At 41.2% G+C, this 25,665-nt stretch overlaps 1 protein-coding gene across 1 annotated transcript in view; it reads right to left on the bottom strand.

The window, feature by feature from the left end:
• Nucleotides 1-14,253, bottom strand: part of LOC115202052 (long-chain-fatty-acid--CoA ligase 1) — a 54,208-nt gene extending 39,955 nt beyond the window's left edge. Inside the window, exon 1 of the mRNA XM_029765908.1 lies at nucleotides 14,169-14,253. The gene's annotated coding sequence lies outside the window, so the exon portion shown is untranslated. The remainder of the gene's footprint in view (nucleotides 1-14,168) is intronic.
• Between the last annotated feature and the right edge of the window lie 11,412 nt (nucleotides 14,254-25,665).

Below are 25,665 nucleotides of genomic sequence, written 5' to 3' on the forward strand. Positions count from 1 at the left end.
CAGTGATGTGAAATACATAGATCAGGGCCTAATTAATTTATTTAAATTGACTGATTTCCTTATACAAACTAACTCTAAAATCTTTGCAATTGCTGCATTTATATTTTTGTTCAGTTTAGCTGTATACAACAGCTTCCCCTTTTCATAAAAAAGTTATGAGTTCGCTATGATGTATACAATTCAGAGAAAGCACTTTCTAGAAACTCTAGAAAGAACATATCACGGGGCAATGATACCAGATGACATCACCCCTGTGGCTCAGTTGGTAGAGCATGGTGTGTGCAACACCAGGGTTGTGGATTCCATTCCCACGGGGGGCCAGTACAAAAAAAAAAAAAAAAAAAAAAAATGTATGAAATGTATTCACTCTGGATAAGAGCGTCTGCTAAATGACTAAAATGTAAAATACCAATGAGACCAGGACTAAAAGAGATTGATCGATATGCAAATATGCTATGTATAAATAAATTTAAAAAACTGCGAGAAAGCAGTGCGACATCCCATATCTGATAGGAGATTAGACTTGAAACGGTAACACTTCCTATGAAGCTACTATAACTGCCATATATATATATATATATATAAAATGCATTGTGGTGCATTACGCAGTATATACACAAGACAAATGCATTATAAAGATGGAAATGCACAGTATGTCTTACTAAAAAAAGGAATAAAATATTGAACATAACCAGTTTACACCTCGTGTTTCCATCTCACACCCAGTCACAAACTCAGAACTAAAGACACAAAACACATTGAATGGAAAGTCTCCATTGAGTATGCTTATGTTCAGGAATGAGCATATTCTGAACCAAGTCAACTCTCCTACCCCTGAGACAGACCAACAGGTAAACCGACAGGCACCACACCTGGGTTCAAATATAATAAACACTTTTGAGCATTTGATTGAGTCTGCCTGGAGTTCCAGATGGGCAGGATTTGCAGTTTTGGGGCTTTTCTATTGGTTTATCAAGCCAGGTAGGCTCAAACAGGTACAGATATTTGAAATTATTTTTCCAGTATTGAAACCCAGGTCTAAGAGGCACGCGTACACACCAACACAGCTCTCCAGTCTAGGCTTACTTCAAACAATACCTAGCCCATTCCCACTCCTAGGCCTGGTCCAGAAACACTTCTAAATCCCTAGTCTTCTAAAGAATTCTGTTAACTTTAAGCTGCTAAAGATGTGCGAAAGCAGCATTCTAGCCCAGTTTGTTGTTTACAGTTTGAAATGCCTAGAGGGCTTACACTACTGTCACAATACCAGCTAATCCACTTCTAGACATAGTGTATTCAGTGAAGTGGGACATTCTGAACCTTGCAATTGCAGATATAAATCTTATTCAAATAGAGCTCACTATAGTGAGATAGAATTGCATCTTTATGAAAGTTCTGTAACATTGCACCCTCCTGAAAAGCCCCTCTTGAAGTCACCTTGAATTCTCAGGACAAAAGCCACCAGGTTTCCAGTCTCAGTGATATGAAAAAGGCCATCAATTGGAGGAAAACATCAGCAGCACCATCCCTGTAGCACATTGATTCACTCCTGAATTAGCACAGTATGGATACTCTAGCCTAGCGCAACAACCTTTGGCATACAGAAATACCCCTCATAATAATGGCTTATTTTACTGCTACCCTTTAATTACTTGTTACTTTCTTAACTGCATTGTTGGTTAGGGGCTCGTAAGTAAGCATTTTTCTGTAAGGTCTACACCTGTTGTATTAAGCGCATGTGACTAACAACATTTCATTTGAAACTGCCATGCACTATTCAGTTATTGAGTAGGCTGTGTGCATGCGCATGTGTTGTGATTTGTTAAGCACTGATGCCTCATTGATAATTCAACAGCATTAGCTACAAATAGCCCTGCGGGATGTTGTAGTAAAGGGGCAGGGGGATCGTTATTCTATTCATGCAAAGTTGTTAACATATGACACACCCACACTCATCTCTCACCCTCAATCCCCACTCCGCTTTGGACACAAAAGGTGACTTTGGTGGGGGAGAACGGCTTTCAGGACACCAGGTGAACCCTGAGAGGAAATCAAACGCACTGGGACACATGACCTCACTGTACAGGGTCATAGAGAGTTGGGACATTGGGGAGGGAGATGGGTGAAGTGGAGCCAAGGTTGTCCGCACTGCAGGTATGGCTCGGTGACTGCAGCCTCCCTCTCAGCCCTGTCAACAGGACCTAATGACAGTTAGTAGTCTGCTAAGATGGCTTCAAAACTAGAACCTACCTACCCTTAGCCCGGTCCCAGATCTGTTTGTGCTGTCTTGCCAACTCTTATGGTCATGCATAACTGTAGCCATATAGCACAAACATTTGGGACCAGGCTTTCCTAACCTACCCATACCCTGCCAAGATTCCATGAGGCTCCCACCATCACTCTGGACTGCAGAATCAACCACTGTTAGTACTGATGATGGTGCCACTGACTGCTGATAACCGCCACAGTTTAGAATATTGGGATATGAGCCCCCAAAACCAAAGATAGTATAATCCTTTTATTTGCCAAGATCCATCACTCCCATTTACAAACAAAACCAGGGTCAGCACATTTACAGATTGGACCTAAGAATCTGAGTCTGGGCTATGAATCCTAAAAATATGGCAGAGGACAATTTCAAAAAGTAATACATCTTCCCCAATTTTCACCTAGTTTAATTTTAAACTGCATGTGCGTTTGTCAAAAAGCCATTTATAACCATGAACATCATTAAGAGAATAATAGCTTTCTGTACACGTCGCTCTACATCAAGCTTCATAAACAAAGCGTAAAACCTGCCGTCTTAACGTTCAAATAAAATGTAGGGGTGCAAAGGTTTACTAAATCCATGTGTCGGTTCATTAATTGTTTGTCACGGTTCGGTTGATAACTCGGTTCAAAAATACATTTTGGCATCCAGTGGTGAGGAACCGTTTATAAAGCCATTTTTAACATCAACATTTCGTTACAGCACTCTAGCTACGGTTCGGCATAACCGAAAATAACTTCTGGACATCAGAATAGCGATTGCTCACTTTGAACTGGAAGAATCATTTTTCTTTAACGAGTCCGACGGAAAGGATATACTGCTTTCCTGGGAACAGGCCCAAATCCCTGTCATTTGCATGAAGAAAAGATGGAGAAAAAGGGGGCGGAGGTCAGGCTTCCTTCTGAGAATTCGTAGGAGAGCGAGTAAACGCCCACTGTCATCCGTTCTATTTGCCACCGTGCAATCATTGGAAAATAAAATAGATGACGTACGATCAAGACTATCCTACCAACAGGACATTAAAAACTGTAATTTCTTATGTTTCACTGAGTCATGGCTGAACGACGACACTGATAGAGCTGGCAGGATTTTCCATGCACCGGCAGAAGAGAGAAACTACGTCTGGTAAGATGAGGGGAGGGGGTGCGTGTCCATTTGTCAATAACAGCTGGTGTCTAATATTAAAGAAGTCTCGAGGTATTGCGCGCCTGAGGTAGAGTACCTTATCATAAGCTGTAGACCACACTATCTACCAAGAGAGTTCTCATCTATATTATTCGTAGCCGTCTATTTACCACCACAGACTGACGCTGGCACTAAGACCACACTCAACCAACTCTATAAAAGGCCAAAAGCAAACTAGAAAATGCTCATCCAAAAGTGGCGCTCCTAGTGGCCGGGGACTTTATTAATGCAGGCAAACTTAAATTTGTTTTACCCAATTTCTACCAGCATGTCACATGTGCAACAAGAGAAGAAAAAAAAAAAAGATATTAAAAAAACTCTAGACCACCTTTACTCCACACACACAGCTCTCCCACACGCTCCATTTGGCAAATCTGACCATAATTCTATACTCCCGATTCCTGCTTACAAGCAAAAACTAAAGCAGGAAGTACCAGTGACTCTCACAATACGGAAATGGTCAGATGACACGGATGCAAGGCTATAGGACGGTTTTGCTAGCACAGATTGGGATATGTTCCGGTATTCATCCAATGGCATTGAGGAGTTTACAACCTCAGTCATCGGCTTCATCAATAAGTGCATGGACGACATCGTCCCCACAGTGACCATACATACCCCAAAAAGAAGCCATGGATTACAGACAACATCCGCATCGAGCTAAAGGCGAGAGCTGCCGCTTTCAAGGAGTGGGACACTAATCTGGACGCATATAAGAAATCCCACTACGCCCTCAGACAAACCATCAAACTAGCAAAGCGTCAATACAGGACTAAGATTGAATCCTACTACACTGGCTCTGATGCTCGTCGGACGTCGCAGGGCTTAAATGATTACGGCCTACAAAGAGAAACTCAGACGCGAGCTGCCCAGTGACGCAAGCTTACCAGTCAAGCTAAATGCCTTTTATGCTCGCTTCGAGACAAGCAACACTGAAGCATGCACGAGAGCACCAGCTGTTCTGGATGACTGTGATAACGCTCTCGGTAGCCGATGTGAGCAAGACCTTAAAACAGGTCAACATTCACAAAACCTCTCCCTGACCAAGTCTGTAATAGCTACATGTTTCAAGCAGACCACCATAGTCCCTGTGCCCAAGGAAGCGAAAGTAACCTGCATAAATGATTACCGCCCTGTAGCACTCACGTTGGTAGCCATGAAGTGCTTTGAAAGGCTGGTCATGGCTCACAGCATCTTCCCGGATACCCTCGACCCACTCCAATTCGCATATCGCCCCAACAGATCTACAGATAACGCAATCTCAATTGCATGCCACACTGCCCTTTCCCACCTGGACAAGGAACACCTATGTGAGAATGCTATTCACTGACTACAGCTCAGCATTCAACACCATAATGCCCTCAAAGCTCATCACTAAGCTAGGGACCCTGGGACTAAACACCTCCCTCTGCAATTGGATCCTGGACTTCCTGACAGGCCACCTCCAGGTGGTAAGAGTAGGCAACAACACGGGGTAGGCAACAACAGGCCCCAATTAACATCAACTGGGCTGTAGTGAAGCGGGTCGAGAGTTAAGTGCCTTGGTGTCCACATCACCAATGAACCATCATTGTCCAAACACACCAAGACAATCGTGAAGAGGGCACGACAAAGCATACTCCCACTCAGGAGAATGAAAAGATTTGGCATGGGTCCCCAGATCCTCAAAGTTCTACAGCTGCACCATCGAGAGCATCCTGACTAGTTACATCACCGCCTTGTATGGCAACTACTCAACATCTGACCGTACGGCACTAGAGGGTAACGCGTATTGCCCAGTACATCACTGGGGCCAAGCTTCCTGCCATCCAGGACATATATAATAGGCTGTGTCAAAGGAAAGGCCCAAAAATTGTCAGAGACTCCAGTCACCCAAGTCATAGACTTTCTCTGCTACCGCACAGCAAGCGGTACAGGAGCGCCAAGTCTAGGACCAAAAGGCTCCTCAACAGCTTCTACCACTAAGCCATAAGACTGCTGAACAATTAATAAAATGGCCACTGGACTATTTACATTCACTTTTTTCTCTAGTTTATTTGGTAGATATTTTCTTAACTCTTCTTGAACTGCACTGTTGATTAAGGGCTTGTAAGTAAGCATTTCACATTAAGGTCTACACCTTACCGTATACACTGTATTCAGCACGTGACAAATTAAGTTTGATTTTCTGATCCCACTGTGGCTATACTGAAATGCTACAAACTCAAAACAATTTAACCATCGATGGAAAGTATTAAATACCCTTAATCTCATCAGCTTTAGCTCATTTAGCCAGTTAAATAGAAAGTTTAGCACCAACTTTCCACTCAACGGAATGGGGCTCTCGCTAATAGTAACCCCTGCCAAAGACAAGCGGAGCAGGCGGGTCGCGGCGGAGAGGCAGTGCGCCCTTGGCCCTGTTCCACAGAGTGGGGTGAGAGAGAGCGCCGTAATCTGTAGTAGAAAATGCTAGATACGCCGAACATTTGAGACGACAGAGAGAGAGGACCAAGAGTTTTTCCCCACACCACAAGCCTCCATTTCCAGATTTCCTTGAATTGCTTGGGATGAATGCTGTCATTGTACTTTAAAGCTGAATCCTCCAATACGCCACATGATAATCACAAGTTTGTAGACTGGAGCAATTGGTCTGTGTGCGTCGCAGCAACCCGTGTTACGGAATTGCGTTGTGACTCACTTAAAACATATGGCAAACAAGGTAACGAACCATTGTTTTTACAAAAATACATTTACTAGAAGAACTGTGCCGATGCAAAGTTAGGTAAAATCCCCTTTTTTAGGTGACCATGTTTTCCATAAACTCTTAAATATCTTCTCCAAATTAAGAATAAAAAAATGTCTGCAGAAAGAATGAAGTGTCAGCTGTTACAACACCTTGAGTTAAAAAAAATATTTAAATACAAATAAAAATCGTTTGTTAATTGAACCACAGTAAGTGAGGTGGGTCCCTGATCTATACAACACAGAAATTCATTATGGATATTAATGCCATTCTCTTCATGGTGATGTATCCTAAATAGGTACACCGAGCTAGACGTAGGCAATATCCCCCTTTGCATATGTGGGTATTATTCTACACATTCTGTATTATTTTAATGAGCTCCACTAAACAAAATTGTTGGGCCGGACCAAATCTGTACCAATCTTTGATGTCCAAACTTGTGACTTCTAAGTACAGCACAGTAGAGCTCAATAGAGTAAAGCAGAGTATATACACACAGTACAGCACGGAAGAGTAGGTTGTAATCCACTTTAGTGTGCTCTAATGTGTACTATACTCGACAGTACTAAACCCTTTACTGTACTCTGTGCTTTACGATATTCTACTTTTCTTTACTGTACAAACTTGTGAAACAGACATCTATGATTGTTTCAGATTAGGTACGGTTCAAATCTGAATCAATCATGGACGTCCATGTTTGGACCAAATGAAGGCTGGTCCTGACAACCGTGGACGTTAAAATCATGGCCAGGGCGGATTGACCAAATTTCAACGTCCATGGACGTCCGGTGTCGGTCAGTGCTCAGTGGGTGAGGATGCTGGTTAAATGGAAAGAGAAGGGGCTCATGGGTAGGGCTGTAGCTTTGTCATGCAAATAACTGCCGGTCTCACGGTAACTGACCGTTAATTAACAAACATGTTTAGCATGTCCTGGCTTCCAGGAAGCACTGATGCAGACCGTTGGAACATCTACATTTTAAAAAGTCTAATACATCCATGTAATATAGTCTACACCATCACAATAAATCCATTATTTATTTTAGGACAGGTCGAAAGAAACGAAGAAAATGTAGCCCATTCCAGAAGAACAGAATAGCATATTCTGAGTTTACCTTATGTTAGGCCCTGATCTGGCTGTGGGCTACACTAGTTCATTTAGCAGACAAGGTTTGCTTAGAATTCTGTGGCACTATTTTACAGTATGAGGAATACAATTGAACACAGCTGAATAAATTAGAAAGGATATTTTCTCCAAATGATTTCCGAGAGAGTGCGCACATGCGGCTATTCTGTGTTGAGCAATTAACAAAAGAAAACAGGTCCTCCTATTGGCTTCATTTAGAGTTATTTATGAAACTTCAGTTGTGATACAAACATTGGGCTATACGTTTAGATTTTTTTACACTTACTAAAGCCTGCATGATGTGACTAATGATGATTTGAAAAAAGCCACATGAAAGGCATGAGCTCTGCTTCTTGCGCTGGCTGCACGCACTTCAGTCTCTCATTCACAATTTAACAAGCACTTGATAATATTCTCACCCAGACTATTCTTAATTTAATATGGTCTTTAAATATAGCCTATGGATGGATTTTTTATTTTATTTAGAATGGCCTACAAAAACAAATGGAATCCGTAGCCTGTACTCAAATAGCGAATGAGGTTACGTTTTCATATGCAAGCATAGGCAGCGAATGCATAAGGCTAGAAGAAGCTTTTCCTAAAGTAAATTGAATAAAAATGGCCAAAAATAGCCTAATCCAGTCTATACAAAAGTAAATAAAATTATTCAAAATAGGCTACTAAAGCATGATTTGGCCACAGAGAATCATTCAATTATTTGAAAAAAGTTATGGATCGTTTTAAAATCAGAAATGCAGCAGACGCAATTTGGGCAGATTGTTAAACTGGGGCAGGTCTAGGATTTCTAGGATAATGGTGTTGATGTGAGCCAGGACCAGCCTTTCAAAGCACTTCACGGCTTCAGATGTGAGTGCTACGGGTCGGTAGTCATTTAGGCAGGTTACCTTAGCGTTCTTGGGCACAGGGACTATGGTGGTCTGCTTGAAACATGCTGGTATTACAGACACGGACAGGGAGAGGTTGAAAATGTCAATGAAGACACATGCCAGCGCGTGCTCGGATTACACGTCCTGGTAATCCGTCTGGCCACGCAGCTTTGTGAATGTTGACCTGTTTAAAAGGTCTTGCTCACATGGCTACGGAGAGCGGGGATCACACAGTCGTCCGGAACAGCTGATGCCCTCATGTCATTGGGCAGCTCTCAGCTGTGCTTCCTTTTGTAGTCTAATAGTTTGGAAGCCATGCTCCTTGAAAGCAGCAGCTCTACCCTTTAGCTCAGTACAAATGTTGCCTGTAATGCATGACTTCTGGTTGGGGTATGTACAGCTGCTTAGACTGGAATATGTTTTGCTAGCACAGACTGTTTTGCTAGCACAGACTGGAATATGTTCCAGGATTTTTCCGATGGCATTGAGGAGTACACCACATCAGTCACTGGCTTCATCAATAAGTGCATCGATGACGTCGTCCCCACCATCGATGCACTTATTGATGAAGCCAGTGACTGATGTGGTGTACTCCTCAATGCCATCGGAAAAATCCTGGAACATATTCCAGTCTGTGCTAGCAAAACAGTCCTGTAGCTAAGCAGCTGCTTCATCTTTCTTATTGACCGAGTCACTGGTGCTTCCTGCTTTAATATTCCACCTAAGTTTCTCAGAAACGTGGTAATTAACTACAATAACCATAATCCAATGCTCCCATTTCTGGCTGACGGAGATAGATCAGAGGGGAAGAGGCGAAGCGAGAGTGAAACCGCTCGGCAAAATCTGTCCTAAATAAGCCAATAAAACGCATTGGGATCTAAGCTTGTTGCCAGCCTTCCCACCTTTGGGACAACGACCCCCATTGTTATGGCGGCAACATGAGCATCTCGTCATTATATACAGTTCTATATACAGATACACAGACTGCATGAGAGAGGAATGTACACAACAAAAAAGGGATAGAGTTTGAAAAGTATGCCTTATCTACTTTGAAGAACAAGTCAAATGATTGTCAGACAGCTCTGAAGCACTTAGGCAGGCTAGCTAAATAGGATGAATCAAAGACAGTACAGTATGGGGGGTGAATAGATTTACATTTACGTCATTTAGCAGACGCTCTTATCCAGAGCAACTTACAAATTGGTGCATTCACCTAGATAAGGTTAGGTCTGTCTGGCAGACTGCAGCCTGAGCAGAGATTAGATATAATGTTTTAAATTATATTGAAACCGAACAGACCGAGAAAAAAAAATAAAAGCACTAAATTGCTCAGCACTACTTTGTGATCCTCAAACAATGATATCCTCAGGACATTGGATTCTCATAGCAACCGATGGATTCCCAGTCTTTCAAATGATGCCCGACGAAGAGAAGACAGTGTGCGCTTCTGTGTCTGGACCCTTCTAGAACATGACATTTCCATACAAAATATAGATTTTGTTGTAAAAAAGACAACTTCTCCTTTAAGTTGTGTAAACAGAGTTCAAAGCTGAAGCCGTCGCAAAGCGTCTCAAGTGCAGTAAATTAAGTGTAGAGCTAGACTGTTCACAATACAATTAATGAATCAACTGGTCTTCACGGTAAATAAGCATTTGCAAAAGTTTAAAGGGGCAATCTACAGTTACAAAACAGTGAAGTCTTCACCCCTCCCCCAGCGTTTGAGTGAAAGATACAGTTGAAGTCAAGTTTACATACACCTAAGCCAAATACATTTAAACTCAGTTTCACAATTCCTGACATTAAATCCTAGTAAAAATTCTGTCTTAGGATCACCACTTTATTTTAAGAATGTGAAATGTCAGAATAATAGTGGAGAGAATGATTTATTTCAGCTTTTATTTCTTTCATCACATTCCCAGTGGGTCAGAAGTTTACATGCTACCAAATACTAATTGAGTGCATTTCCCTTAAATTGTTTAACTTGGGTCAAACATTTCGGGACGGCCACTCCAATACCTTGACTTTGTTGTCCTTAAGCCATTTTGCCACAACTTTGGAAGTTTGCTTGGGGTCATTGACCATTTGGAAGACCCATTTGCGACCAAGCTTTAACTTCCTGACTGATGTCTTGAAATGTTGCTTCAATATATCCACATAATTGTCCTTCCTCATGATGCACCAGTCCCTCCTGAAGCAAAGCACCCCCACAACATGTTGCCACCCCCGTGCTTCACGTTTGGGATGATGTTTTTCAGCTTGCAAGCCTCCCCCTTTTTCCTCCAAACCTAACGATGGTAATTATGGCCAAACAGTTCTATTTTTGTTTCATCAGACCAGAGGACCTTTCTCCAAAAAGTACAATCTTTGTCCCCATTTGCAGTTTCAAACCATAGTCTGGCTTTTTTATGCCAGTTTTGGAACAGTGGCTTCTTCCTTGCCGAGAGGCCTTTCAGGTTATGGCAATATAGGACTCGTTTTACTGTGGATATAGATACTTTTGTACCCGTTCCCTCCAGCATTTTCATAAGGTCCATTGCTGTTGTTCTGGGATTGATTTGCACTTTTCGCACCAAAGCACGGTCATACCACTAAGGAAGGAGACGCGTTCTGTCTCCTAGAGATGACGGCTGCGTGGTCCCATGGTGTTTAAACTTACCTACTATTGTTTGTACAGATGATAGTGGTACCTTCAGGCGTTTAGAAATGGTGCCCAAGGATGAACCAGACTTGTGGAGGTCTACACATTTTTTTCTGAGGTCTCAGCTGATTTCTTTTTATTTTCCCATGATGTCAAGCAAAGAGGCACTGAGTTTGAAGGTAGGCCTTCAAATACATCCAAAGGTACACCTCCAATTGACTCAAATGATGTCAATTAGCCCAGAAGCTTCTAAAGCCATGACATTTTCTTGAATTTTCCAAGCTGTTTAAAGGCACAGTCAACTTAGTGTATGCAAACTTCCAACCCACTGGAATTGTGATAGTGAATTATGAGAGAAATAATCTGTCTGTAAACAATTGTTGGAAATATTACTTATGTCATGCACAAACTATATGTCCTAACCGACTTGCCAAAACTATAGTTTGTTAACAAGAAGTTTGTGGAGTGGTTGAAAAACGAGTTTTAATGACTCCGGAGAGATGTATATTCCTGTCGGTGCGACGTACAAAGAATCCTGGTGGCTGTATCGACTCCAACAGCATATCCCGAGAGCGCAATTTTCTGTGAAACAGAGTATGTTACAATCCCTGATGTCTCTCTGGAAAGCAACCCTTGTCCTAATTTCATCTACCTTTGTTATCTAGAGACTGGACATTAGTGAGAAATACACTCGAAAGCGGTGGGTGGTGTGCGCGCCTTCAAAGTGTGCCCAGAAGACCGCTCCATCTACCTCTTCTCTGGCGGCGTTGTTTTGGGTCAGCCTCTGGAATCATCTCAAATGCCCTGGGTAGTCCGGAAAAAGGATCCGCTTCGGGAAAGTCGTAGTGCTGGTAAGTTGACGCCGCTCTGATATCTAATTCTTCCCGGCTCTTTGTAATAACACTTAAGATTTTCTGGGCTAACAATGTAAGAAATAATACATAAAAAAACAAAATACTGCAAAGTTTCCTAAGGACTAGAAGCAAAGCAGCCCTCTCTGTCAGCACCATTTTGCGGCACATTTGGAGAGATGTAACATAGGCAAATACGAACCAGACTTCGTAGTAGAATATCTTTGTAATATATAGTAAAAGGCGTGTAAAGATCTTCTGTAGAAGTTCCCACATGGTTGTCAGTCAACACATCCGTTCATATCTGCATTTGACATGAATTCAAAGACATGAATGCATGCTACTAAAGGAAGGTGGTATAGGGGTTGGTTTCAGACCAGATCTAGGAGCTTTTAGGGAAAAAAGATATGGTGGGATTGGGAACCAGGCAATTGGGAACCAGGCAACAGGTGGCACACAGCCTGGCTGGATGATGAATGGGTGTAAACAGGGACCGGTTCAGGATGGTGCAACGTTACAGAAACATTCACATAGAAAAGCATTGAGTAGAACAGATATGGTTGTCTGTCTTGTAGAATAAGAAACCATCTTACATGTATTTGCTACACTTATCTGCAACATTGTGAACATTTCACCTCACTGAAACACATCCCCGGTGACCCCTTCCATGTGTTCCATAAGCACCAGCTGCTAGTCAACTAGCTGCCTACTTGTGTGGTATCTACTTAATTGACTAACAAATTGGGGTGCATCAGATGCAACCAAATCTGATTTTGAAGGGCAAACATTTTTGGAGGGGGGCATGCCACCACTCCCCCTTAGCTGGCAACTTTTTTTAAATAATGCAGACTACTCCAGATTTTCGGGAACACACTGCCCCTGGGGGTTGTAGTCAATAAGAGACATTCACCTTTCACCTAAAAACCAGACTGTCTTCAACAGCAGTACTGTAATACACTGACAAAATATTATCTCTATTGTAGTATATGAACAATGCAACTCCATGTGATAACCACATGACAGACCAATCCAGTGAAATAAAGGGTTCGCATCTCAAGCATATTGTCAACAGGAGAAGCAGTTAAAACCAGCACACTCAGTAAGTCAATGTCAAAAACAGACTCCAGGCAACATTCCAAGCAATTCCTCTAATGCGGTTGTCTGCTGTACCACATTGAGCCAGGCCTAGCTTATAACGTCAAATGTTCTATCCAACCAAGTTTCAAAGGCACCATCATTATTTGAACTTAGCCTACTTATTAGGCCACAACCATTGGTAACAAGGTTGTGTCTTTGAAATAGCTGTGAACTTGCAGCCACCCTGAGCTGGCCTGGGCAGGGTTAAGAAAGTGTGCATTACAGATTTCTGGCAAAGAACATTGACGATTTAGTAACACCAACTGGTCTAAATCTTGCCACCTGTACTAAGCTTAATAACGCTTATGAATGAACTGTTTAGCAAGAGCAAAAATAAACCTTCATTTGAAAAGGTCACCAAGACCGGAGTAGGCCAAATGCAGCATTAATATGCTGCAAGATACTTACTCATTGCAATTTCAACAGAACCTGATCACTTAAACGGGTATCACCCTTTCCCTTTAAATGCAACGTGATAAAAATGACTTAATCCCCAAATAAAATCAAAAGTATTAACATTTCGGAGTAGCCTATCGTTTTTGCTTTACTAATGGAAATAGTATTTTATATTGCTTGTTTAAATAAATGGTTTTAAAAAGCATAAGAATATTTTTCGACAATCACTGATAGCAACTCAGCAAACAGTCTCGATACAAATGACAAGGCGGGGGATGCCGCAACATGAGTTTGACAATGGATACATTGTCTCCTTTTAAACTTGTATTACAATATGAGTTAATTAGCTAACAATAGCGTCATTCGGGCTCTTTTCACAAGCCCTAAACGCGCGCATCACGCCAATAAACGTTTCGAAACAAAGTTGAGTGTCGCACAAACGTACTATTTCCTTTCAGTTCACAACTCATACGACCTTTTTCCTTCAACCTCTTCCACTAGACTGCCTTGGAAATGTCGTGTTTACAATTTGCGGTCGCAAGAAGTTGATATAGCTTACAGGAAGAAAAAGTTATACAGCACATAGCTATTTTTACGACTACGTGTTGATTCACCAAGCACGTTACGAAATAGGGAACGCCTGTGAAAGAGAACTATTGTTTTCGTGATGTTTCGAGTATAGGCCTACGTCTTAAAATCCGTAGTCTATCCAGCCTGCGATATCACGTAATCTGTATTGATAATATGATGGATGCTATCTACATTTAAAACGAATGAATCCACCAGACATTTAGTCCTTTTGAAAATTGAGCGACTGATGTTTTTTTTAATGACCCAGTTATCAATGTTATTGCGCAAACAAACACAATAATGTATTCATTATTTTTACATAGTTATTGAGCACAAACCTGGAACAATATAATTGCATAGGCAAAGCATAAAGTTAAACATCCAACAAACCTGTGTCAAGCAGCCTCCTAGGCGTGAACCATTCAGAATCTTTAAAGGGGATGTAGCGCTCAACAGTGCATCTCACTGGTAAAGCAGCTGCTTGGCCAATCAGTGATGCTGTCTATACATTTTCAAAGGCGTGTTTTCATTGGTCAATTTCTATTGAACGTTAACGTACACGCCCATTTTTTTGCACGTTCCATCACACTTCATTATTATTCAATACATATTCAATCACCAAAAGAGTTTCAGATCAGTCAACACATATTCAATCACCAAAAGAGTTTCAGATCACTTGAATTTGTTAATTAAAGATGCTTCGACTGCAAATTTGTTCAGACAAGTTCAAGTTTGTTCCAAGTTCAATACATATTCAATCACCAAAAGAGTTTCAGATCATATTTGTTCAAACCACTTGAATTTGTTTATTAAAGATGCTTCGACTGCACATTTGTTCAGACAAGTTCAAGTTTGTTCCAAGTTCAATACATATTCAATCACCAAAAGAGTTTCAGATCATATTTGTTCAAACCACTTGAATTTGTTTATTAAAGATGCTTCGACTGCAAATTTGTTCAGACAAGTTCAAGTTTGTTCCAAGTTCAATTTCAATGCAATCTTTATCAAAGCAATTCATGTAACCTAGGATTTTATTACATTTCTTGTTGTTTTTGACAACACAGTTTTGCCACATTATCAGACACTCGCTAAATTTTATCAGCATATTGAATGCACAACCCGGGCTGGCAAAATTCTGGATCATTGTTACTCTAACTTCCGCGACGCATATAAAGCTCTCCCTTGCCCTCCTTTTGGCAAATCTGACCACGACTCCATTTTGTTGCTCCCAGCCTATAGACAGAAACTGAAACAGGAAACATATTGACTCAAATCTCTAGCCACTTTAGTAATTAAAAATTGGATGTAAGAAATGTATCACTAGTCACTTTAAACAATGCCACTTTATATAATGTTTACATACCCTACATTACTCATCTCCTATGTATATACTTTACTCTATACCATCTACTGCATCTTGCCTATGCCGTTCAGCCATCGCTCATCCATATATTTATATGTACATATTCTTATTCATTCCTTTACACTTGTGTGTAAAAGGTAGTTGTTGTGAAATTGTTAGAATACTTGTTAGATATTACTGCATGGTCAGAACTAGAAGCACATGCATTTCGCTACACTCGCATTAACATCTGCTAACCATGTGTATGTGACCAACAAAATTTGATTTGATTTGACCCACTAATTAGGCCTACCCTTTTTCTCATATGGACAAACTATGATATTCTACTAGGGCAAAGGACATGATAACCTACAGTAAGCAAAGGACATTGCATGAAGTAAACTGATCAATTGCTTATGCTGTCTAGCCTAACTTAACTTCGTCCAACCAATGGTCCAACTAATATTAAGATTGTCAGTCAGCGGTCAAGTTACTCACACACTGTCCTCTGTGATCTCATGGTGACAACTAACATTTAGAGCAGTGGTTCCCAAACTTGTTATAGTCCTGTACACCTTCAAACATTCAACCTCTAGCTGCGTACCCCCTCTAGCACCAGGGTCAGGGAACTCTCAAATGTTTTTGCCATCATTGTAAGCCTGCCACACACACACTATACAATACATTTATTAAACATAAGAATTAGTGTTTTTGTCACAACCCGGCTCGTGGGAAGTGACAAAGAACTCTTATAGGACCAGGGCACAAATAATAATTTAATGATCAAGAATTTATTTATTTAACCATCTTACATATAAAACCTTATTTGTTCATCAACAATTGTGAATAACTCACCACAGGTTAATTAGAAGGGTATGCTTGAAAGGATGCACATAACTGCAATGTTGGGTTGTATTGGAGAGAGTCTCAGTCTTAAATAATTTTCCACACACAGTCTGTGCCTGTATTTCGTTTTCATGCTAGTGAGGGCCGAGAACCGGAAGGTGGAGTCGGAAGTTTACATACACTTAGGTTGGAATCATTAAAACTCGTTTTTCAACCATTCCACAAATTTCTTGTTAACAAACTATAGTTTTGGAAAGTTGGTTAGGACATCTACTTTGTGCATGACACAAGTAATATTTCCAACAATTGTTTACAGACAGATTACTTCACTCATAATTCACTGTATCACAATTCTAGTGGGTCAGATGTTTAAGTTGACTGTGCCTTTAAACAGTTTGGAAAATTCCAGAAAATTATGTCATGGCTTTAGAAGCTTCTGACAAGCTAATTGACATCATTTCAGTCAATTGGAGGTATACCTGTGGATGTACTTGAAGGCCTACCTTCAAACTCAGTGCCTCTTTGCTTGACATCATGGGAAAATCAAAAGAAATCAGCCAAGACCTCTACAAGTCTGGTTCCTCCTTGGGATCAATTTGCAAACGCCTGAAGGTACCACGTTCATCTGTACAAACAATAGTACGCAAGTATAAACACCATGGGGCCACGCAGCCGTCATACCGCTCAAGAAGGAGACACTTTCTATCTCCTAGAAATGAACGTACTTTGGTGCGAAAAGTGCAAATCAATCCCAGAACAACAGCAAAGGACCTTGTGAAGATGCTGGAGGAAACATGTACCAAAGAATCTTTATCCACAGTAAAACTAGTCCTAAATCGATATAACCTGAAAGGCCGCTCAACAAGGAAGAAGCCACTGCTCCACAACTGCCATAAAAAAGCCAGACTACGGTTTGCAACTGCACATGGGGACAAAGATCGTACTTTTTGGAGAAATGTCCTCTGGTCTGATGAAACAAAAATAGAACTGTTCGGCCATAATTCCCATCGTTATGTTCAGAGGAAAAAGGGGGAGGCTTGCAAGCCGAAGAACACCATCCCAACCGTGAAGCACGGGGGTGGCAGCATCATGTTGTGGGGGTGCTTTGCTGCAGGAGGGACTGGTGCACTTCACAAACTAGATGGCATCATGAGGAAGGACAATTGTGGATATATTGAAGCAACATCTCAAGACATCAGTCAGAAAGTTAAAGCTTGGTCACAAATGGGTCTTCCAAATGGACAATGACCCCAAGCATACTTCCAAAGTTGTGGCAAAATGGCTTAAGGACAACAAAGTCAAGGTATTGGAGTGGCCATCCCGAAATGTTTGACCAAAGTTAAGCAATTTAAAGGCAATGCTACCAAATACTAATTGAGTGTATGTAAACTTCTGACCCACTGGGAATGTGATGAAAGAAATAAAAGCTGAAAGAAATCATTCTCTCCACTAATATTCTGACGTTTCACGTTCTTAAAATAAAGTGGTGATCCTAACTGACCTAAGCCAGGGAATTTTTACTAGGATTTAATGTCAGGAATTGTGAAACTGAGTTTAAATGTATTTGGCTAAGGTGTATGTAATCTTCTGACTTCAACTGTATGTGGTTGCAAAGGGCATAAGTGTAACGATCGTCGTAGATAGGTGACCAAGATGCAGCGTGGCAAATGTTCATGATTATTTATTTAAATCAAACAAACACTCAAACAAAAATAACAAAGGGAAATGTAAGCGCACAGCTCTGTCAGGTACAGAAACACAAAACAGAAAACAACTACCCACAAAACACAGGTGGGAAAACGCTGCCTAAGTATGATTCCTAATCAGAGACAACAATAGACAGCTGCCTCTGATTAGGAACCATACTCGGCCAAAACAAAGAAATACAATACATAGAATGCCCACCCCACACCCTGACCTAACAAAATAGAGAAATAAACCGTCTCTCTCAGGTCAGGGCGTGACAGTACCCCCCCCCCCCCGCAAAGGTGCGGACTCCCGGCCGCAAACCTGAACCTATAGGGGAGGGTCCGGGTGGGCATCTACTCTTGGAGGCGGCTCTGGTTCGGGGCGTAGCGCCCACTCCGCCCGCTGATCCCCCCGCTTCAGTGTCGCCGGAGGAACCAGACCGCGGACCGCCGCTGAAGACGCTGGGCTGCAGGCCGCCGCTGGAGACTCCGGGCTGCAGGCCGCCGCTGGAGACTCCGGGCTACAGGCCGCTGCTGGAGACTCCGGGCTGCAGGCCGTCTCAGGAGGTTCCGGGCTGCAGGCCGTCTCAGGAGGTTCCGGGCTGCAGGCCGTCTCAGGAGGTTCCGGGCTGCAGGCCGTCTCAGGAGGTTCCGCGCCATGGATCATCACTGCAGGCTCCGCGCCATGGATCACCACTGGAGGCTTTGTGCCATGGATCATCACTGGAGGCTCCGGGCCATGGATTATCACTGGAGGCTCCGGGCCATGGATCATCCCTACAGGCTTCTTGCCATGGATTATCCCTACGGGCTCCGGGCCATGGATCATCACTGGAGGCTTCGTGCCATGGATCATCACTGGAGGCTCCGGACCATGGATCATCACTGGAGGCTTCTTACGTGGAGCCGGAACGGGTCTCACCGGACTGAGGAGATGTACTGACAGCCTGGTGCGTGGAGCAGGCACAGGGCGTACCAGGCTGAATAGACTCACTGGAGGGAGAATGCGAGGAGCAGGCACAGGACGTACTGGGCTGTGGAGGCGCACTGGAGGGAGAGTACAAGGAGCAGGCACATGCTCACCACAATAAGCACGGGGAGTTGGCTCAGGTCTCAACCCTGACTCCGCCAATCTACCCGTGTGCCCCCCCAAATTTTTTGGGGGGGCTGCCTCTCGTGCTTCCGTCCTTGCCGTGCTAGTTCCTCTCTCGCTGCCTTCACCTGCCTCCCCGACAGGCTTCTGTATCTCTCCAATACTTGCCCCCAAGTCCAGTCTATCCTCTCTCACAACTCCTCCAGAGACCAGGAATCCATCTCCTCCCGGGCACGCTGCTTGATCCAGTTGTGGTGGGTAGTTCTGTAACTATCGTCGTAGAGAGGTGACCAAGATGCAGCGTGGCACGTGTTCACGATTATTTCTTTATGTCAAACAAACACTCGAACAAAAATAACAAAGGGAAATGAAAGCGCACAGTTCTGTCAGGTACAGAAACGCAAAACAGAAAACAACTAAGTATGATTCCTAATCAGAGACAACGATAGACAGCTGCCTCTGATTAGGAACCATACTCGGCCAAAACAAAGAAATACAATACATAGAATGCCCACCCCACACCCTGACCTAACAAAATAGAGAAATAAACTGTCTCTCTCAGGTCAGGGCGTGACAATCAGTGTCTTAACAGCTCAATTTGCCAAGGCAGAATACTCTGAGCGCAGCCCAATCCAGAAATCTGGCAGTGGCTTCTGATTAAAATCAATTTTCACAGGACCGCTTGTTGCAATTTCGATGAGGCTCTCTTGCTCAGATATCGGTAAGTGGACTGAAGGTAGGGCATGAAAGGGATAACAAATCCAGTTGTTTGTGTCATCCATTTCGGGAAGGTACCTGCGTAATTGTGCAGCCAACTCAAAATGACTAAAAATGTTAAAAAAATGTAATTAAAATAAAACTCACACAGGTGCTTCGCAATATCACATTTGACATTGTCTGTAAGCTTGAGTTAATTTGCACACAAAAAAATCATACAATGATGGAAAGACCTGTGTGTTGTCCTTATTAATGCAGACAGAGAAGAGCTCCAACTTCTTAATCATAGCCTCAATTTTGTCCCGCACATTTGAATATAGTTGCGGAGAGTCCCTGTAATCCTAGATTCAGATCCTTCAGGCGAGAAAAAACATCACCCAGATAGGCCAGTCGTGAGAAACTCGTCTTCATACAAGCAGTCAGACAAGTGAAAATTAGGGTCAGTAGCGAAAACTTTAAGCTCGTCTCTCAATTTAAAAAAAAAACGTGTCAATACTTTGCCCCTTGATAACCAGCGCACTTCTGTATGTTGTAAAAGTGTTACATGGTCGCTGCCCATATCATTGCATAGTGCAGAAAATACACCAGAGTTCAGGGGCCTTGCTTTAACGAAGTTAACCATTTTCACTGTAGTGTCCAAAACGTCTTTCAAGCTGTCAGGCATTCCCTTGGTAGCAAGAGCCTCTTGGTGGATGCTGCAGTGTACCCAAGTGGTGTCGGGAGCAACTGCTTGCACCCGCGTTACCACTCCACTATGTCTCCCTTTCATGGCTTTTGCACCATCTATACAGATACCAACATGAGCAGCAGCTACGTTTGGCTACATACGGACCGTTAGTGGAATAACGGTTAATGTGACTGGATGTTAATCATTTGACTAAGCTACCTGTATTTGACATTGTGTTGTTATTTTGCTGAACACTAGATGGTTTAATTTTATTTTTGGCAGTGAAATGAGGCTATTCAGGCGAGAAAAAAACCTCACCAAATGTATAGCCCCGTTGGAAAATATAAATGGACTGTTTGAAAATGTGAAAAAAAGTGTTATTATTATTATTTTTTTAATGTGAATCACATTTTTATTTGGCGTACCCCCGACAACATTGCGCGTACCTCTGGTACGCGCCACAGTGTCCAGATCTCAAATTCAATAGAGCAATTGTGGAGTGTCGAGTAATGGAAGCAAGCGTTCAACAAAAGAGCACAGAGAAATCTGAGGGAGCTGGTGACATTCCCTAGGATTGGTCAACATCATCCCGAGCAGGTGCCTCAACCAAGCCAATGGCTGATCCTGATGATGGGGAATGAATGTAAAGTAAAAAATGTACTATTGCCCAAATACGTACATTAAGGGCTGATTAAAAACAAACTGTGTACAAGCAAAACAACACTGGATGTCTGAGAAAAGGATGTTCCATGTCCACCTGTTTTATGAAATAATATAATAATAATAATAATAATATATGCCCTTTAGCAGTCTTACAGTCATGCGTGCATACAATTTTTACGTATGGGAGAACCCAGGAATTAAACACACTATCCTGGCGTTGCAAAAGCCATGCTCTACCAACTACCAGCTGCAGAGGACCGAACATAAAGGACAGTACAAAAATAGCAAATAAAAGTTTAGTGAAAGAATATGTGTATGTGTGTGGATGTGTAGTAATAGGTGTTAAACGGGTGTCCTGACTCTCTGAGGTCATTAAAGATCCCATTGCACTTATCGTAAAAGTAGGGGTGTTAACCCCGGTGTCCTGGCTAAATTCCCAATCTGGCCCTCAAACCATCACGGTCACCTAATAATCCCAAGTTTACAATTGGCTCATTCATCCCCCTCCTCTCCCCTGAAACTATTCCCCAGGTCATTGCTGTAAATGAGAATGTGTTCTCAGTCAACTTACCTGGTAAAATAACGGTAAAATAAAAAAATAAAAAAAATAAAAATAGTGTAGATGAAGAGAGTTTCATAATTGTTATTTGTTTTTGGTGTTTTATCCATTACTGTAAGAAACAGGTGCCAATTTGGCATCTGCACTCAACAATTGAGGGTACCTGGGTAAATCTGGCCAATAGTTCTGTGCAGAATTCAGTCTGCAGCCACAACCGCAAAGTAATAAAGCAATCCCATCTCTCACTTTTTCCCACTTGGGAAAAACGGTAGGCTGAAACGGACTGGCCATAAGCAGTTCAGGTAAAAGGAGGGAAAAAATGGGCTGATGTGGCAGTAGGCCTACATTACATTTACATCATTTAGCAGATGCTCTTATCCAGAGCGACTTACAGTATTGAACACATACATTTCATACATTTTTTTTTTCCCATACTGGTCCCCCGTGGGAATCAAACCCACAACCCTGGCGTTGCAAACACCATGCTCTACCAACTGACCCACACGGGACCCATGCTCTACCCATTTAAGCTGATGACAAACAATAATTATGAACGTAATGGATTGGATTTCTATAGTGCTTTTCCACCAGGTGCTCAATGCACTTTGAATTGAATGGGCGTCAACTCAACTCATCCACCACCAAGGTCTGCCTTCTGATGACAGACAAGTATAATGTCTACAATGTATTTATGCTTCCTATTGTGGTCATAACTGGAATCTGTTCATACTGTAATAACAATATTTCATATCCAATAATAACCATAACAGCATCTTTCATGCATCATCAGTAGTACAATGTGTTTTTCAATCAACTTTTTTTTATGTTCAATTACAGACTTTTAATTTTAATAATTGGAAAGCTTTTCCTTTCTTTTCGAACCATAAATGTTTGATTATGGAAAACTGTTATTTGATAAAATGATGAACCCCATTATTTGTTTTGCTCATTATTTCATTTGACCAGACCAATGGCGCACTACTAGATGTCCAATGTCCTACTACTAGAGTAGGACACATCAAAGTGAGACTCAGCAAATCTTTGATGTCAGACTATCAGTTATGTTTATTGGCTGGTTTATTCAATGAAATCTAAATCTAAAGCTTAAACTATAGAGGATAGTCATTATTTCATGGTCAATTTGAAGAGCATCAATTTGAATGGCTGACTACATATTACTATATTCTGTATTGCAATAAAATGCATAACATTTAGAAACATGTGAATACAATAATTGTTTTATTCCATAGACCCCCACGTATGGTAGTGCAAACACCACTTCTAACTGCCCCCTGGTTGCGATTCTAAATATTCAATATTCATTCAAATTCTCCTACTGCAGGTTAGTTTTGCTCCTGAGACAAAATAGGTCATTTTAAGATCAGACATTGGTAGGCTACAAAATAGGCCTATATTATTTTTCTGATGAAAAATTGTCAACACTTCAATTAGATGTGGCATTATAGTTTTTTGCAATCACTTTGGTGCAATTTTCACAAGTATGTGGTACATTATCACAACTCCAAGCAAAAAAATCTAAACATCAAAATGGCTTATGTTTCAAAACTCTAAGCACATTTGACTGAGTACAACAAACAAATGTACAAAGTCACTTTGTAAATGCACCAAATCACTCTTTCAATTTGGATAGTCTACATATTCAATCAAAGTATCTGCTTTTCAAAATGCAATATTCACTTTACTTTTGATATTGATTTAATGTCATTTGTTAACAATACAATTCACTATCACCTAATCAAACTGCTCAAAACAGATACCTACTGAACTAAAATGATATAGTGCTTAGTTAGCGTATAGTTTGATAAATTGCTGAACACTGTACATTTCTATATTTTTATCTCATAAATGTATCAATTTGACATGAATGTATGTGTGAAGGAAAACCAAATAATATATGTATGTGGCTGTAAATACTACATCATTATTCTCCGTCCACCAGTGTGCTTCAATAAGAAAGTGGAAAGAGTCACTGTACATTCTAAAAAGAGAAGGTTCATGGAGTATCCTTTAGGGGTTCTTCAAATTGAAACTGCTGGGGAACCCCTATAAGTTCTTTGAAGAACCGTTTAAAATGGTTATTCAAAGAACCCCTTTTAATGGATCCTCAAATAACATTTTGAAGAATCTTTTCGGGGTTCGTTTTTGAACTATCCCCCGGCCTTATTATTATTATTATTAATAATAATACCCACAGCAATAACAAAATATTTTGTTGTCAGTGTTTATTATGATTTTAGTGGAAAATATGAGGTAAACTCCCAGCAGAGCCCCTAGTCCAATGGGTATATCCTCTGGCGTGTGGATTTTAATGTGTTGATGTTCTCCGTATCCATAGCCAGAATGATTTTGCGGTGTATGGAGATCGAACAGGTTTCCTGTTATATTTATCAGCGGTGTAGGGAGGGTGAAGTTTGTGAATCCATAAAAATAGTAATTACAGAGATGTTTAACAAAACACGCACACGACAGTAATCATACCTTGGTTTTAGTGGTAAATGTGAATGAAAAAAACTGTTTTGATAATGGTTTTCATACACATGCCTTGTCCATAATGTACTGGCCTATGGGATTGTCATTGACAAGGTAAGGGAGGAGGATGGCACGTGATCTGCATAACATACTAATACCAATTGATATACCTTTGTATGCCTCCTCCTCTGCATACCCACAGACACAGACACAAAGTGAGCAGTTCAGTCACCTGTACCCAATACAGCTAGCCTTCAAAATATTCTTATAGCACACATATTCTTACCTCTGTTGATTTTTATCCATTGAATTGTGTCCATTTTCTGTTTTATCATTGACATCTGTTTGTATCATTGACATTTAGATAATGAGTGGAATATATTATTAAATACAACCCAGGTTTTTTAGCAGTGCACTACTCTATAATTCCAATTGTACAAGAGTTGTACGAATATGAAAAGATAGATGGCATCATCATAAAATAATATCAATTTAGATCATATTGTCACAGAAGATGTCGTACTGGAGAGAAGAGGACCAAGGCGCAGCGGGATTGTGGACACTCATGTTTATTAAATAAAACACATAAAGCATCCACTTGAAAAAAAAAAACAATAAACAGTACTTAAAATAGCAACAGTCTTGCAGGCACATACAATGCAGTGCAAGGACAACCACCCACAACCCCAAAGAAAAACACACACACCTATATAGGACTTCCAATCAAAGGCAACTCAACACACCTGCCTTCAATTGGAAGTCCCAATCACCAACCCAACATTTAACAAACACAAACCACCTGCCACATCCTGACCAAGACTAACACAATTACGCCCTCTGCTGGTCAGGACGTGACACATATAAGGGACAAACCTTATCTTAAATTGAGGAGATCTTTACATTTTTCAGTTAAGTGCCTGTACCTGCTGTCCTTTCATATTCAAATCCAAATGTTTCAGCCTGCAAAAACCCCCACCAACTAAGGAGGTTCATCAATGAACCCCACCTCTTATGGGGTTCTTGGAAGAACTTTTTGGGGGTAATTTTCAATGCCAAGAACCCTAAGGTTTCTCAACGAACTTTGAGGATCTTAGAAGAACCCTTCTTGAACCCCTCATTTTTAGAGTGTATGTGCTCCCATTGGAATTATAGTGTAGTGCACTGCTGAAATACATGGGTTGTATTTAATAATATATTCCACTCATTATCTAAATGTCAATGATACACTAAAAGCTGATGAATTTCAAGCAGGGGATACTGCATCAGTTGACAAGTCACGTGGAAAAGGTGATTTAGTACAAGGTTGCATGGGGCAGAAATGGAATACAACACTGTTCTACCTTTTTACAGTAGCCAATACCCCTATTTCTGATGATTTGTCCTATGTATGTACTGTATAAGAATAATGAAACTGTAAGACACATATTTCTCAACATGCTCACCACCTGCCATTACAGGAAGCAGTAGCCTAATGGTTAGAGCATTGGGCCAGTATCTGAAAAGTTGCTGGTTTGAATAACCGAGCTGACAATGTGAAAAATCTGTCAATGTGGCAATACAACTTTTTTCTTTTTACCTGCCAAATTATAAAACAAATTGTGGATCAAGTTATAAAACAATATGTACCATTTACTCAACTGACTAAGTACAACCCATTAAATAATACAGTCACTTTTTTCAGCAAAGTTAATCAGTTTCATCTTGAAATACATGTTTCACCTTACAATATGTTCACATAAAGTAATTGCTTTTCACAATGCAATGCTCACATTACTTTTGATATGATAGTCTGTTTATTTGTTAAAATACATTTCACTATTAA

The sequence above is a fragment of the Salmo trutta genome, chromosome 11, assembly GCF_901001165.1.
Source record: "Salmo trutta chromosome 11, fSalTru1.1, whole genome shotgun sequence".
Lineage (NCBI taxonomy): Eukaryota > Metazoa > Chordata > Actinopteri > Salmoniformes > Salmonidae > Salmo > Salmo trutta.